The sequence below is a fragment of the Pinus tabuliformis genome, chromosome 6 (genome assembly GCF_031772625.1).
Source record: "Pinus tabuliformis cultivar Carrire ecotype Pingquan chromosome 6, CPIR1, whole genome shotgun sequence".
NCBI classification, from domain to species: domain Eukaryota; kingdom Viridiplantae; phylum Streptophyta; class Pinopsida; order Pinales; family Pinaceae; genus Pinus; species Pinus tabuliformis.
Genome location: NC_142292.1, coordinates 1,687,765,516 through 1,687,778,873, shown reverse-complemented (window position 1 = coordinate 1,687,778,873; position 13,358 = coordinate 1,687,765,516). Strand labels below are relative to the sequence as shown.

General features: G+C 34.1%; 1 pseudogene; it reads left to right on the top strand.

Moving 5' to 3' along the window:
- The first annotated feature begins 413 nt into the window (after window positions 1-413).
- Window positions 414-13,358, top strand: part of LOC149265470 (arogenate dehydrogenase 1, chloroplastic-like) — a 93,197-nt pseudogene continuing 80,252 nt past the window's right edge.

The window sequence follows — 13,358 nt, the reverse complement described above, 5'->3', positions numbered from 1 at the left end:
ACCCGGGAACCTCGGAACAGAGGAAAGGGAGAAGATCCATAGACGAGACTGTCAGGGAGGCAATGAAAGCATATAAGGAAGGAATAGATGCAGGGATCTACAAAACTATAGAAGAAATGGAGGACCGAATTATGGAAGAGGACTCCGAGGAAGAAATGGAGGAATGGAAAGAACACATTCCAGATCCTGAGAACACCAGAGGGACACTATCCCAATTCAAACTGACCTTGCATCTGTGTTGGATCATGAAAAGACTGGTAGGACAAGCAATGGAACAGGTGTCCATGGGGATGGCTCTGATCATTAGAGACATGCCAGACTACAAAAAGGACCTACAAAATATCCAGTTCCAACTCTGTAAATAGGACATTAGACTCAATCGTATCCAACAACACATACCATGCATTATCGAAATGACACCAGCATCTATAGATTCAACTGAAGATCCAGCGACAAGTGAGTCAGAACCGGGAGACCTCAAAGAATAGCTGAGCACAAGTATAGCTCAGTTTTTTTTTGTTTTTTAGTGGCTAGCTTTCTTTTACATGCATGCTTATGGTATCTAAGACTATAGACTGGCTCTTAAATAGTTATGTATACATTGCATGGGTAGAAAGATAGATAACTTATCGTTTTTGGATGGTTTACAATAAGCATCAGTGGCCAACAAACTTGGTTTCCCACTGGGCAAGTTGAGGCCACCTATTAAATGTATGTGGTTTCAGTTTGTTTATATATATATATATATATAGAAAAGGATGATCTACCTAAGCTTACAAAAAAAAAAAATCTCAATCTATATAAATTCTATTTTAATGTTGGATTTAAAAATTTGAATTAATTATATATTTAGTAACTTATTTTCTTTCTATTAATAGTTGGCAGACATAGGTATAATCAAAACATCATAACCACTTGTATTTGCAATTATTTTTATCATAAAATTTTCATAAATAAGTTTTGATTTTCTTAAATAATTACTTTATTTAAATTCTATATTATACTACCCTTTAATTATTCTTACGGGGATTATTTCTATAAACTAATTGTTGCATAAGACGTAGGAACCAAGTAGAAATCATGCATATTGCACTTGTTTTAATGCGTATGGAAAACATAATATATTATTTTAATGATACCTAAAGGGGTATATTATGAAAAGTTTTGTTGTATATTTTATACCTTGAAAATATGTATAGATATTTTATATGTAAGTTAATGAGATAAATGGATAAAAACTATAAGATTTTTTTCAAGAAAAATATCAGTTTTTATTAAAGAATTGTGAAGATTACATTTTTGATATGCGCAATTGTGCATTAAAAAATGGGTTGTTTTGCAGTACAACCATCCACGAAAAGGAGAAAAATATCAAGCCTTTTAAAATCCCCATCATGTCCTATCAAGTCGATCAATACATATCCTAAGCCTAAATACATAGCACAAAATACCATAAGCTACCAATCATCCAACAATTATATCTTGGAGAAAAAAACATAAACAAATTTGAATATGTTATCTTCATTCATGTATGATCTCTAGTTGCATGACTTATATGAAAGGCCTGTGATACCACTCATATAAAGTATCATATAAATGCTCCATGATCTTCTAAGGGCCTAGATTTTGCTGAGCACCACTTTAGAGAGAGTGTCTATAATAGTGTTCCTTTCATTCTAGATGTGACAATAAGAAATACGAAGAGAACCATGTTTTCGTTGTAAGATATCTTCAATAATAGGTATCATTGTGTGTCTCTCTATGACATAGCTCCTTGACCCAACCTAACAATCACCTAATATATGTTTACTACACAGCGCTTCCCCTTTACATTACAAAGGCTGGAGGATGGACTGAAATATCTGGATTTCAGGCTCAAACCATATGGATATAAGATCGCTGACTGGACCTAGCTCATTACTAAAGTGGAGAAGCGCCTACATGTTTGGTATCACAAATATCTCTCTCGTGTGGGAAGACTAGTTCTCATAAAGGCTTTGACAGAAGCTACACCTGTATTTTGGATGACTGTTGCCTGGATCCCAAGAGGTATATTGAACAGACTTCAAAAATTATGCTGCAGATTTATATGGAAAGGTAACCAACCAAGCAAATTATTTTCATGGGTTAAATGGGACATGATTGCCAACCCCAAGAAATGCGGCACTGGTGAATTAAAATACTGGATTTATTCTCCAAAGCTCTGGCGACAAATCTCGGCTGGCAACTTATTGCTACAAATAGTCTCTGGACCCCGGTGGCACATGCAAAATACATCTGGCCTGTGGATTTAATGGACTGATTCAGACAACAACACAGGGTAAACAACAATATATCCAACATCTGGAAGGCAGTCATCAACACTATTCCTCTCATCCGGGAAGGTATAGCATGGAGGATCAAGGAAGGCAATGCAGTCCATATAGGCACGAACCCATGGATTAGCTGTGGAATGTGGACAGATTGCCAGTAGAGTTGTTACAGTACTTACATAACATGGGGATCACTCATATCAGACATATTGGAGACACTAACAACTCTACCATATTTCAGTAGGCCTGGAAAACTGCACAGGAATTGGACATTCCTATACAATGGCATCAAGATTGGTTTGACTACACGAAAGCCCATACCCAAGCTCATATTCGATTAACTAAAGGGCCAGATGAGATTGTCTGGGTGTTTGCAAAGCACAACAGCTACTCTCCCAAGGATGGATATCTAAGGTTGATGGAACCTTACAACCCCCCGGACATCAACCCTACATGGAAAACACTCTGGAAACTCAAAGCAGCACCACGAGCCTGACTACTTATGTGGAATATATTGTTTGACAAGATTCCTACAGGTCTCAATTTGATGAAAAGATCTTTCCATGGTCCTTTCTGGTTTCAACTTTGCCGTAATGATCAGGAGGTACAAAACATCTCTTCCTAAACTGCCCCATCATCAAAGAACAATGGAACTCCATCATAGCTCACTATCCATGCTTAAAAAACTGGTAAGGTAGGAACCTCATGGAAGCCTAGAGTATATGGTGTGAAAACCACAATGGCAAAGCCAGAAATATGCCTCTTCTTATATGTTGGTCACTGTGGATTACAAGAAATCAATATATTTTTAACTTCAAGATACCTCACTAGCCTGCTATCATGATCAGAACTATTACAGACTTTGATCTCCAACCTGAGGAGGTATCCAATACCCCTTCCTGAATTATTAAGCCTGAAATCATTGACAAGTCTATACCGTGGGCATACTTTGATGGTTCTGCTCAGGAGGCAGGTTGTGGTGGAGGAGCCATACTATATCTACATGAAACTCATTGTATCAAAATACAAATAAGATTAGGGAGGGGAACTAACAATTATGCTGAATTATGCACTGCAAAACACCTCATTCATTTTGCATTAGAAAAGCATTGCAGACACCTACAACTCTTTGGGGATTCCAAAATTGTTTGCAACTGGTTAAATAGAGCATCTCACTACAATGCATATTCATTGAGGCATATATTGGAAGAGGCTCACAGATTGATTTCTACTTTTGACTCATTTACCTGTCATCACATTTTCAGGGAGCGAAACTCGGGGGCAGATTTCCTTTCCAAAGAGGCAGCGCTTAGACAAAGCGATGACTGGTTGATACAGGAAGAGATTGATGGGACTTTCGACCAACATTATCACAAACCTTTTATGGAGCTCCTAGACAATGGGCTATAAGCCCTTTATTTTTGGCATAACTCTTGTAAATATTATGCTATTTATATATGCTGCACTTGATCAACTATATAGGACATGTGGTACCAATTTTGATATTTACATTCTCTCTCTGAGAAGAGGCAGAACCAAATTTTATTACAGTATCTCTACACAGAGAACATGAACAGGAAATAGATGATTTGTTATCATGACTCCCTGCATCGAGATTACATATTCTGAACTTTATTTTTGTTCTTTTTTGAACTCGATAGGCAACTTGCCTCCATATGCATATGCTCTAGCATCTACAAAATGTAATTTCTTATATATTAATAGAAATTATGACTTTTTCCAAGGGAAAAAAAAGATAACACATGCAATTATACCCATAATATTAAAGATTCTACAACATAAAGAGTAAGGAGCCAACATACATAACATATCATGAAAATGAATAAGATCAGAGTATCGCAACGAATCTCACTGGGAAAATCGAGCTCCACCACCTAACCTAGAACTGAATTCCTCCAGTTCACCCTCGAGCTGAGAGTTCTTGCCATGGATCAACTGCCTCTTGTTGATCTCATCAATGGATATTTAATTCCCTCTTTCATGATATGGTTTCCTTTAGCTACGTCCCAATTTTATGGATATTTTTATCTATTTTCCTAGGCTTTTCCTAGAAAAGCTTGCCTTTCTCTCCCGTGAGGATTTTCCTAATAAAAGATTGCCTTTCTTTCCCACAAGATTTTTATGTTTTTCTTAAGCTTAATATTTTTCTCAAGCTAAGTAACTTACTGGGTGTTTATGTCCCAATCCATTAAACTTATCTAGAATTGGATCTAGAAGCATTATCATGAAAGAGTTATCCATTCCCATTCAACAATGAGATTTCATTTGGAAAGAATCTCATCTCTTGGTGTCTCATTTTCAATGTGATTAAACTATTTTTATTATTTATTTAATAATAAAGTATTTACTTTAATTGTTATACATGAGACCTAAATTTTCTTAGCTCTGGTCAACAAACTGTTGCATACAATGGAGGGTGCTACATACTCTCCCATTGCTTCTGAATTTTCAGGTTTCCGTGGCCTTGCCATCTGAAGCAGATCTTCTAATATATAGGTTACAAAGGAGCTCTACCACAATTCTGCTTCAATTGCTACCTGTAACATTTTTTCAATCAATTATGTGAGAGGCTTTAGATGCCATTAAAAAAAACTCGATTTTGTTTACCACAATTAATGTCATAACTTGATATAAGCACACTACTATTTTGAGTGAATATGGGTTAATGTTGCCCACAATTTAACTATGATTCCAAATTTTCATTGTATTTTAATAGGAATAAATGCATGTTCTTCTAATGCATTTGTGTTGTTTCTGAACACTTTCTTCTTGCGGTCTCCTTATATTAGTCGCAAGAAGTCAAACTAGCACATTTGACCAATCAACATGTATAATAATATGACATCATCATATCTCAAAACATAACCATGAAAACAATAAATCATATGTAACAATCAGTCATAGATCACATGTAATCATCATAGGCCAAAATCATAAATACCATGCATACTAAACTGAAATAGAATACGGGTACTTATCCATTAATCAATCCTTAGCTTCCACCTTTTTCTTTCTTTTGTACACACTACGGAATGCTTGCCACACTAGGAAATCACCCAATTCCTTCTCCTCAATTATGTATACAACACACACATACAACTATACACATCATCCAACGTCAAGCAATACATGCATCCATACTAGTACAATATGTACCACATGTACACAGTAATACCATTACAATGTCTACACGATACTTAATGTCCATAGCATCCTATGCACGACCTATACATGTTCCATTTGTTTTTAACCCATGTTAGAATTATTATCATAACATCAACTCAATGACAAAATTTCCTTTATTTGTTCACACTATCTTTAGTCAAGTTTAATCAAATCATCCTTCATTTGTCAATTGGAGAATGAGGAATTCATGGACCTGTTCAACTTTTTCAGCCAAAGCTTAACTGAATAATGTTATGTCAAGTATTCAACTTCCCACAATAAGTACATTTCTAAGATCTACAGTAATTCTATTTGAAGCATCTTCTTTTTGCTACATATTTAAAAGGTTCCTATTTGTGAGATATTGACAAATGCCCATATTTATCTCGATGGATATGCACATCAAGGTTGCGAATTTTGAGGTTACATACTTGAGTTACAAAAATTTACACATTGAAATTTGAGTGAACTTGGGAATGTGCTCTTGAGCTTGTATTTAATATTGTCTTACTGCTATTAATCAAGAAACACTAGGAGTTTATTTTACATTCCTATTATGTATTTATAGCAGATGTAGTTTTGGGTTCCACTCCCGTTGAACTACTTATCAAGGTCATAAAATTATTAATGTGTAATTTCTTCTTCATCATGTATACAATGAGTTGTATTACATATGTGCATACACTTCACAACATTGACCTTAGTTCAGTTTAGATGCCTCTTACATCTATTAGTTATAATTATTGAGATATTGATTAACTCAAAGAAACATGTAGGTTCCAAAATATGCATGTCTAATTAAATATGCATGTTGCTACTGAATATCTAAGTAATGACCTAGTAAGGTTTAGTTCCTTTCAGTAGCGTATATATGAAGTGTTCTCACCATAAGGGTGAGTTAACGGTTCAACTAGAGGCCAAAATAACATCAAAAAATGAACTACATCATTAGAAGTAGATGCACCAATTAAAAAAATATTAAATTGAAAGGCAATTTAAAAAAAAAAAAGCCATAATCTCATACCACACACATGGACTTGTATTTCATGAACTTAACGATATTTCATGGGAATTTGATGAATATGTACTATTAAAGAAAACCTTAAGAATCTGTTCTAGCATGGAAATCAATCAATTACCCATCAATTTCAGATATGTTGATAGAATCTCATGAATTTCTTTCCTGAGATGTATATAGATTCCATCTATCCTTTTTCATGTTCGCCATGATCTGTGGAAAGATCCCTTATTATCTTATCTATTTTTGTTTGCTTGTTACCTCATAAGGGTTCAGCGCCTCTTCCCTAAAGATCTCTTATAATTATAACTTCATCTATTAAGCTATTTATTTGATTATATTATGCATAGAAATATTGCAACCCGTAATTTAATTTTACTATGAGAAAAGTAATATGATGATATTATGTAATAGGAGACCTATCGGCATGCAATTACCATAAGATTCAAACTTTCCTTATCTTCCAATACTTCTTTCAATACTTTCTTTCATATTCATAAGCCATGATGACGACACCACTAAATTTCATCACCAAGACTCTCAACAATCATAACTTACAATTGTTTCAAATGTGTTCGTTCATCAAGCTCGACTAGGAGCATCTAAAGCTAGGTATATCATGTGTAAGTTTCTTAAACCAATTTTAAATCATGGTATAGTGACTTTGAGCCATCTCAAGAGCATTTGACAAGAACTTAGGTTTGGAAAAAATTCCACAACATAAAATGAAATAAAAAATTAATTTGCACATAATTACCAACACTTAATAGGTAGGCACAACAAAACTATAACCACTTTATGGACGACCACTTCTACCTATTGAATGTAATCAACATGGTAATTGTTTTAACTTCTTTGCATTACTCTCTACTCCATCACAATACTGTGCAGTTCTATGTTATATAAGAATATTGCAAAATTATTTGTTCAAATCTAACCTTACAGGGTTTCTTCTCCCATAGTGCTATTATAGCTATCCATCATGGTGTATGAATACAATACATAGACTTGAGAAATTCAAGATAAAGTAAAAATATTACTATGAAGTGTGTATAAAGAATAAACTTCTTAAATTGTGAGCATAAGTGGAAATTATTACCCTGATGCTAAAAGCACTGAATCAGTTGTTTGGTAGTGATGCCATCCAGAATATTTCCCTCCACTCATTAAGTGAAGGTTTGCATGGACGTGCTTCAACACAAATCCGACTTGTAATCCCAACTACCATCAAATTTCTAATTGTGAGACAAAGAAAACACCTTTGAACAACTAGAAAAATGTCAACGCTTGGTGAGCATACTCTTCAACTTTTAACCAAATCAACATGTCCCTGCAATCAACAGGTAACATTTCCAATCTTCTAGTGGTAAAATTCTACAAAAATTTTAAACCAAAGAGGGTATATATAAGTCATGCTCAAATATCTCAAATAAGTCATGTTTAGATTCAAATTTTTGTCCTCCATTTTCTAGGCTATGCCAACTATAGATTCAAGCTAAAAGACCCATCATAAGGTACGCAATTACTAATAAAAACATTGACAAACAGAACATAGTTAACCATAACATTGCCACCAATTAGAAGACAGTCAAACCACTATTGTCGTAAATTAAAACCACCATCGCACCATTTAACCACTCAAATTTGTCACTCTTCTAGGCATCTCATTCTTTAAATAATGCCACACTAGCGCTTCCTGATAACTACTATTTGTTAGCAATTAATTTACCATGAATTCCCTTAATCCTTTGATGAAAAACGATAAAATATTCCTTGGGGATGAAGCCCATAATTTCATTGTAGAAGATATTGGCCCTTCTGTCAACACACAACTGTAATCGCACTCGATCCCAAATTACTACAATGAAGCGAGGGATGTTCTAATCCATGCATATGATTGTAGCTTGCTACCACCACTGGACGTCAGGATAAGGAAGTCATCAAGGTTGTCCTCCATAACTCCATCTTTTTTTATGCTCCTCTCCGCAATCTTGGTAGATGTTTCCATATGATGTTCCACCCACATGCCTCTATGGTGACAGCTACAGGAGGCCAAGATGTGGTGTTAATTTTAGTATTGATCTACTCTTAACCTTACACGTATGTGTCAATCACAAGGAGAAGATAAATTTAGTGTGATTTTTCTATGGGTGATGAAGGACAAACACTATCCAAAATAAGGATAACCATGACCATGAGGATAGCCATTATCCACTGAATTCTTTTTCAGAGTAGAATATTGCGTAGCAAAGGATAAGCTCATATCTTGTACAATTGCACAATTCGTACATCTCCAAACCCGTTAATAAAGCATGTGGAAAATTGGTATTGAAAGGGAAAAAATGGTTGACAAGGAGCTTTTTTCTGACCATCAAATTGAAAAGGTGTTCTTTGCTTTAAATCACACATTTCCACTGAGCTTCATGGTGCGAGGTTTTGAAAAAATAAATATAGAATCAGTAACTGCAAAAGGCATAAGTATCTATTAATTAATCAGTGGCGTGGATGTCTCTCTCTTTAGCTTGTTGTGACCTCCATGATTCGGGTTGGGGTTGATTGACATCGCTCCCGTTTCAAGCACTGCAGAGGAACAGGTCAATTCCTACACACTCTTGCAGCAAGTTGAAATATTAATAACAAAAATTTCATTAGAAAAAATCAGGGTGTAATACAAGACTATAATGCATCCATTCTCTTGTGGTATCAATGAGGCTATTCTTGGATGTCATCCCCATGAAAGGGCGGGGATCAGTCACTTGAATAGTAAGGTCTTGATAAACCAGAGAAATTAGGATTACTTCTTTGTTTTTAGACACAACCCATATAAGCTTGGGTATTAGAGAAGATAGTGCATGTATTCAAGAGACATAATTTTCAACCAGCTTAATACTTTAGGGATTCCTCTCTTAACAGTTTATATAGATCTATATATAATATATTCCTTAAATTTTCGGCCTACGTAATTTAGATAACATTGTTATTGTAAAGCAGTTGTTTAGCCATATTTATTTTTATTCTTGACACATACACATTTTTAATGTACGTTGTGTATATGGTCAATGAACATTGTGAAGGCATCGGTTTCAACTTATACATCATGCACGAGTTATTATAAAATTTGTTTGTTTGAGTGTGGCTGTGTGTGTGACAAGCCACATCGAAATTTCTTTGAGCACAGTGTTGCCACATGGAGAATGAAAACAACAGATTGTATTACAAGCCATGAGAATGAATAGAACAAAATACTTTTCATGGAGAGTGCGAGCTACAATGAGTGGACAACATGCCACTATAACATTCAAAATGTGAGAAGTGGAGATATGTTTCAAGCCCTCATCCGTATATATGAAAATAGTCAACGACTCAAAACATAATATAATATTCAAGTCACAGAGAAGGTCAACCAATCATGGAAAATAAGTTGAACCTTGCTCGGTAAGGTACCTACCAGGCGAAAGTTGAATGTTCATTACATTTATTGATATGAGCCGATAAATATAAGATTCAAATTAACTTTCACTGACTAAAAGAAGTCGTTAAATTTGTTCTCATATTTTATTCTATGCACCCGCATTCAAGTATCATCCATTACCATTACATGTATGATTTATGTTGATCTTTAAAAAAAAAAATATCAATTAACCTTCAGTCTTAACCCAACATATAATTCTCATAACACTTCGACCCTCACTATTCTTTAGTGATCCATGCACACAATAATCATTTACTTTTTATAAAACTCACTCCATCAAATGCTACAATGGTTACTAACATATGTATTTTAACTCCATATATATAGTGGCTACACTACATGAACCAATGTGGACTTTTAGGTCCAAATAAATAGATTCATTTACTACGTTCCAAATCAACACTTCACATTTACTACGCATACATTATATCCCATAGGAAATAATCAACATGGGCATTCAACATGATAAAATTAGGCATTTTGATTTCATTCCTTTGATGCCGAAAGCAAGCATTAATGCATTCCATACAAATCACAACTTCATATTCTATGGGTAAGTTGTCACTCCCATTCTTACGTTGTCAAAAATAGCCAGTATTGCTATACATCATGATCATAGTCCTACTATCATATTCAAAGGCATTAATGACATATGTTTTATGCAATACAAACCATAGTGAATAATATGTATCATAACAAAAATGACCCTCAGTGGATGAAATTCAAATCATGATGCAAATTGCATAGCAAAGATAACATGGGGCTTATATAACCTGTGCACATAGGCTATACCATTGCAAACCTTAAAGATATAAAGCAAGTCACACATTTTAAAGCAACTTCAGTTCAAAATTACCTTCGATTTCAATGTCCTTCCAAAATAAATCATTTTAAGATTTTGCTTCAACCTTTTTGGCTTCTAAGGCCTTAGAAGTACTTTAGAATTCATTGGAACATTTTTCTAATGGAATTTTTATAATCAGCCCCTTCAGTAACCTCTTATTTGTTTAGGACCTAGTTTAGGACCTACAACTCAGTCATATCTTATGGAGATGGATTGGTCCATAGGCCACAATGTTTGAACATAGAACTCCAATACCATTTGTCACATACTTCGTTGACCCAACCTAACAATCACATACTATGCTCCCATTTCTAAATTTAACTTCGATTAAATTTACTTTCAGTAGTTGTCACATGAATAATTATTCAATTATATCTCATAATATTAAAGATTCGACAACATAAAGAGTAAAGAGCCAACATACAAAACATCTCATGAAATTGAATCACACCAGACTAGCAAAAAGAATGTCACTTGGAAAGTCGAGCACTGCCACCCAACCTAGAACTGACTTCCTCCAGTTCACCCCCGAGCCAAGAGTTCTTTCCATGAATCAACTGCCTCTTATTGATCTCATCAATGGATATTTAATGACCTCTTTCATGATATGGTTTCCTTTAGCAGTGTCCTTCTATTATGGATATTTTTAACCATTTTCCTAGGATTTCCCCAAAAGAGCTCGCCTTTCTCTCCAGTGAGGATTTTCCTCAAAAAAATTTGTATTTTTTGCCCACAGGGCTTTAATGTTTTTCTTAAACTTATAATCCTTCTCTAGCTAAGTAACTTGATGGATGTTTATCTCCCAATCCATTAAGCTTATCTAGAATTGGATCTAGAAGTCTTATAATGAAAGAGTTATCAATTCGCATTCGCCAATGGGATTCCATTTGGCAAGAATCTCATATCTTGTTGTCTCATTTTCCAAGTGATTAAATTATCTTTATTATATATTTAATAATAAAGTATTTACTTTCATTGTTATACCTTAGACTTATCATTTCATGGCTTTGGTCAGCAAAGTGTTACATACATTAAATGAGTGTTACATTGTGACATTTGATGATCTCATTGAACTAATTTATAATAGTCAAATAGTCCTTGAAAATTTATAACTACCTTCATCCCTCTTCATTAGAAAACAAGACCAAAAACTTGAGGCTAAGTAACTCTACGTAGTTATTATTAACCATGCCTACACAAGTTTGATGTTTGTAGTAGTGCTTTTCTTGTAGAAATAAAATTGATTCTAAGCATCATGATTTTTTTTATTATTTCCATGTAATTGATAGAAAATCTATTTTTGTTGAATAGATGGTGAGGTATGTTTTAATAAATATCCTATTGGAAAAATGTAGCTTCCAACTATCCGAAATTTCAGAACAACTTGATGTGTGTTGGAATTGTATTATTTCATCATGATTTTTCTCCCTATTATGTTGACTATATCCTACTATTGTGGATCTAAACAAAATATCGTTGTAACCATTTTTTGGCCACATATTAAAAAAAAAGACACTTACTCAAAGAGACCTAGGTAAAAGTGTGTAGAATTATATTCGAAGAACGTGTTGGATGGAATGAAGAACAAAGGTTTTATTCTCTATTAATTTCTTGAAATTCATATATCTTTTGTCCAGGAAAGCATTTTTACTACGTAATAATACTTAAATTTATGACATTGAAGATGTTACAGCGATAATTAATCAGCGTTTATGAATGGAAATTTATTTGAATTAATCATTGTTTGGTACTCAAAACTACTCCACACATAGACTAGTCATGTCATATCATTTCGTGTTTCTCTTTTTACACTTCTTCCAACACCTTGTTGGGCATGAATAAATTGAGTGTATGCCCAAAACCAATTGAGAAATGAGTATGCAAGTACATACACCTCCCATATATGATTATAAATTAAGGTTACAAGGCTCTTAACTCGACTCCCACTAATGTTTTAGGCACTATGTGTACCAGGGTGTGAACCTAGGTCAATAACATGTTGATACCCCACTTTAACACTAGATGATGCCCTAGTATAATATAATTCATAAATTGTTAAATTCCTTAAAATAAAGTGTTTAAGCAATAATTGTTATGTTGTCATATTCAAAACCAGAAAACATTATCAACGCAATCTAATAGGTAGACTTCTCCCATATTGCTTAAGAGTAAATAGTGGTACAAAATATCCATTTCAGATTGTACGATTATCAATTTATTTGAATAGATTGCAACATATCATTTTATCGAAACCAATTATCTTTGTACACAACAATCTTGATTACGAGTACCACTTTTCCATTAATATGGTTGAAGCATCTTATTGATTTAACAATGAGTTGTTGCATGGTTTTTGTTATCCTGTCTCTTCATCACCTAGAACCTTTTATATGCAACACCTTACTTGATGCATGTATTATTTACTACAGGCATAACATTATTAGGTCACCATAAATTGTATTAATGCAAAACCTTTAGGTTTACTGAAATTTTGATAATTAATTGAGACCAGTAATGCTCTGAATC